At 36.2% G+C, this 4063-nt stretch overlaps 1 non-coding gene across 1 annotated transcript; it reads left to right on the top strand.

Moving 5' to 3' along the window:
* Positions 1-3680: 3680 nt before the first annotated feature.
* TRNAC-GCA (transfer RNA cysteine (anticodon GCA)) lies at positions 3681-3751 on the top strand. Its single transcript has one exon. It is a non-coding gene; the product is annotated as a tRNA-Cys (tRNA).
* Positions 3752-4063: the final 312 nt, after the last annotated feature.

Genomic DNA, 4063 nt, shown 5'->3' with positions numbered 1-4063 from the left:
AACTAGAATGATTTGTATAATTTGCTATTAGAAATTTTCATTTTGGAGCAAAGGTTAGGCAGGCTATTGTATAGTATAAAGTTCTTAGAAGATAGTTATGGGAAAAAGTACACTGACATTTTTAAAGAATCCAGGACTGTTGTCTCACTGGATATACCATAATCTCTTTGGTCTCTTTGATTTTTCATTATTAGGTTCTGGTTAAATGTTTTGACAACAGCGCTACACAGGTCATATTGTGTCATCAAAAATCACATCAGAAGTACATGACATCAGTTTTTCCCATTTTTGCTGAAAAACATTTTGATCACTTGGGTAAGTTGATGTCCCCAGATCACTCCATTTTAAGTGTCAACTTTCTCCTTTGTTAACAATACACAGTATTTGGGGCAATACTTTAAGACTGTATGAATATCACATTCCCCAACAATTTACACCTATAGTTTTAGATACATTGATGCTATGAAGAAGAGCTTGTCTTTTGTGATATTCTTTGAAACTCTGACCTCATCTCATTTCTTTTTTTTTGGCATGGGTAGGCTCCGGGAATCGAACCCGGGTCTCCAGTATGGCAGTGAGAATTCTGCCACTGAGCCACATTCTTTCTTTCTTTCTTTTCCATTCTTTTTGTTACTGACCTCCTTTGATCTATTATACTCTCGGTAATGAAGCCTAAGATTCCAGTAAATCAATTCTAACAATTGTTTCACATAATTAGTACATTCCAAGGGCTAGTCATAGTTACATTTGAACATGTAAAATTTTGAATCAATCATGGCATATCAGAGCATTAAGGTGTAATTATTAATCAGAAATGTTCATATCTGTTTTGCATCCTGGCTTTTTTTGTTTTTGTGTTTTCAAACCTCTCTATTAAGTTAATGTATTTTTCTGATCTCTTCTTATACTTCCTGCCAGACGCTTATCTATTTTCTGTCACTAGACAGAAGAGTGCATGTCCAGTAATAAAAATGATCATATGACATTTATGGAAACTGTTATAATACTACCCGCAGCTGTATAGTCATCTTGTCCATGAATTTTCTCCACATTAGTGCTGTATATAAGTTAACATATCAAGGCATAAATTTTTTTATTGAGTTCTAAAATTAATTAAGAATCATAAATCCTAAACATAAGTCAGATGATATAATACTGCAATATATATTTCTCTGGAAAACCCTTGAACTACTGTTAATATTTAAGCATGTTAATTAAGCAAAAAATAGGTTAAATAATTTAAAATTAGGATCATCTGGCTTACTCTTTCTTCAAAGACTATAATGCAGACTGAAGAAACTAAAAAGCATTTCTTTTCAAGGACATGTTGATTGTATTTCTTTTGTTAAATTTGCATTGGTTCATAAATCATATGAATTCCTGGGCTGGTGTTTCTCCCACGAGAGTAATTATCCCTCAAACAAGCTTACAGAAGAAGCAGATGTGGCTTTTCTTCCAATAAATATTGTACCAGACCACAGCAGTTAAACATACATCTCAGCTGCATCTTCCTAGCTGCAATTTGGCATTTCTTTTTAATTTATCAAATTGAAAAAAACAGAAGGCAAAAAATTATGAGTCATTTCTCTCGTCATTATACTGATTACACAGATTCAGAACGAACAAGAGAGATGCTAATTTGTGCATAAAGCACATTCCTTTTGACAGGAAAATATACATAAATTGTGGTTGCAGGCAGACAACAGGGGTACTGTAAAATTCATTTTTTTGGATTTATGTGGGAAGTTTTCAGAGAAAGACATGAGCTCTTGCTTTATCACATTAACAATAATTTCTACATATGGTTTGCGAGTAAAAGCACCCAAACAAAGTCCTCCCATGGAACCAGGTGGCTCAGTGATTCAGAATTCTTTAACCAGTGGCAAATCCAGGCATATTCAAGGAAGGTGTGTGCGGTGGAGTGAAAAGGGTTTTGGCAACTGTAGACTCAATTTTTAGTGTCATTTCTCCTGCAAAAATCCCAGCAATTCCCTTAACTTCTTTAGGCCTCTGTTTTCTTATTTCTAAATCCAAGATATTTGAGCTATAGGATGACTTGTGTATCTTTTAACTATAACATTTGATACATGGATTCTATTTTTTGAGCTATGTCCAATGAGTTTGGGATCTAATTATTTATGAATGGATATAAATTTAAAGTCAAATAACCTCCATGACAGATGGATTTTCCTCAAATCCCATTATAACCTAGAAAAGTTGGCATTAAAAGGAGCTTCTTTCCTGATAGCCTTTTATGAACTTATGTGCTATAAATTCAAGACCCAGTCAGGGAATCAAGTATGATGTTTGCCAAGAATGATGGCAAAGCAGAGTTTTAGAAGAGTATGAAATTAAAGCCTAAAGCCAGAGGAATGTGTTGATGGAAGGGTGTTTCCTATTTATCCTGTAATAACACATACTCTTGGGTGGTGCGATGGTGGCTCAGCAGGCAGAATTCTTGCCTGCCATGCCAGAGACCAGGGTTCGTTGCCAGTGTCTGCCCATGCAAAAAAAAAAAAAAAAAATCATACTCTTCCTTCAATGCCTGGATGAAATCATACCCCATAAACTTTTTCCAATTGCCCCTCCTTCACTGTTTCTCAGTCTGTTTCCATACCACTTTCTTCTTTGTCCCTTTTACTTTGTCTTCTATTGTAGTTAACTATTTGCATGTTAATCCCTCCCATTGTTTTTTAAGTTTCTTGAGCCATCAGATACTTCTCTTAAACTTTTGTATTCATTCATCTTTCTCCTTTATCTTCTCTAATCATTCTCCCACCTCCAGCCCCAGACTTCATGGTCTTAATATAGTACATAGTACATATTGTCAAATTGAATATTATTTCAATTGATAAATGTGCACATATATGACAAAGCATGAAAATCCCTGAATTTGAGCAGTTTCTTGATTCAAACGATCAAATTGGCCAATTGTCTTAGTATTAGCCTCATTATTTAAACACCTCACACAAATTATCATAATCAACTCCTTTTTGTTGCAGTTGTTATTGATTAATAGTTATTGATAGGTACTTTCCACTCGCTGATCTCATTATGATTTTAAATAGTTAAGTGCTCATCAATCTCTGGAAGGCAAATGGTACAATTTTCCTGCCTCTGAGCCTCTGAGCCTCTGGAAGTCAGGAACCATGATTCCTCCAGCTCTGAAGTACTTGGTAGGGCACCCAGCAATCCTGATCTGTGAGTAAGGTTAGGATATTGTAGGAAACGATAGAGGAAAAAATGGAAGAGTTTTGTTTTTGCATGAATTCAAAACAGAAGAGACTTTCAAGAAAATTGACGAGGGATTACAGCTCTCTGTAAATCATAATATTCCTAATATTTTCAGAGTAATTAACTATTTCTAACTAGCGAGTCTCAGTTCAGCTATATGATAAAACATATAGAGAAAGCCTTGTAGGCACCTCAGAGCCAGAAAGTACCCCATGCCTTATTTCCTCTTTGAACTCCCTCTTATGTTTCCTCTTGGTCTTTTGGAATTTGAAATCCCTACCAAGGTGACTGATCCAGATAGGGAATCAAACACCTATGTCCTTACTTTTTGAAAAAGTAAAGCCCATCAGCCCGAATTCGACCCATATAAGAGGGACAAACCCTTGTACAATCAATAGGAGTCAATCTAACTTTCTCTTTAGTTCTATAAAAATCATTTTCTGGGTGCAAGGATAGTTCAGTGGTAGAATGCTTGCCTGCATTGCAAGAGACCCAGGTTCGATTCCTGGCCCATGCACTTCCCCAAACAAACAAACAATCAAAAATTCAACAAATGATGCTGCAATAACAGGATACTCACATGGAAAAATAATGAAATGTGACCCCAGCATACAGCATACCAAAAAAAAAAAAGTCTTTGCCATCCCTAGAAGCTTAAAGCTGTTAGCCAGAGCCCCTTCCCCTTGAAGTAACCCACCCTTAGCAAGCATTCCAGGAATGCTTGCCCACTCATAACTTTCAGGAGGAAAAACCAAACCTGCCCCAGCCCACACAGAACTTGCATGAGTGTCCTTGTGTCCCCATCAGGCAGCTGCAGCCCTACTGTAAC

This window comes from Tamandua tetradactyla, chromosome 5 (genome assembly GCF_023851605.1).
Source record: "Tamandua tetradactyla isolate mTamTet1 chromosome 5, mTamTet1.pri, whole genome shotgun sequence".
Classification (NCBI taxonomy): domain Eukaryota; kingdom Metazoa; phylum Chordata; class Mammalia; order Pilosa; family Myrmecophagidae; genus Tamandua; species Tamandua tetradactyla.
The sequence above is the reverse complement of the archived record's forward strand: the minus strand, read 5'-3'. Positions and strand labels throughout refer to the sequence as shown.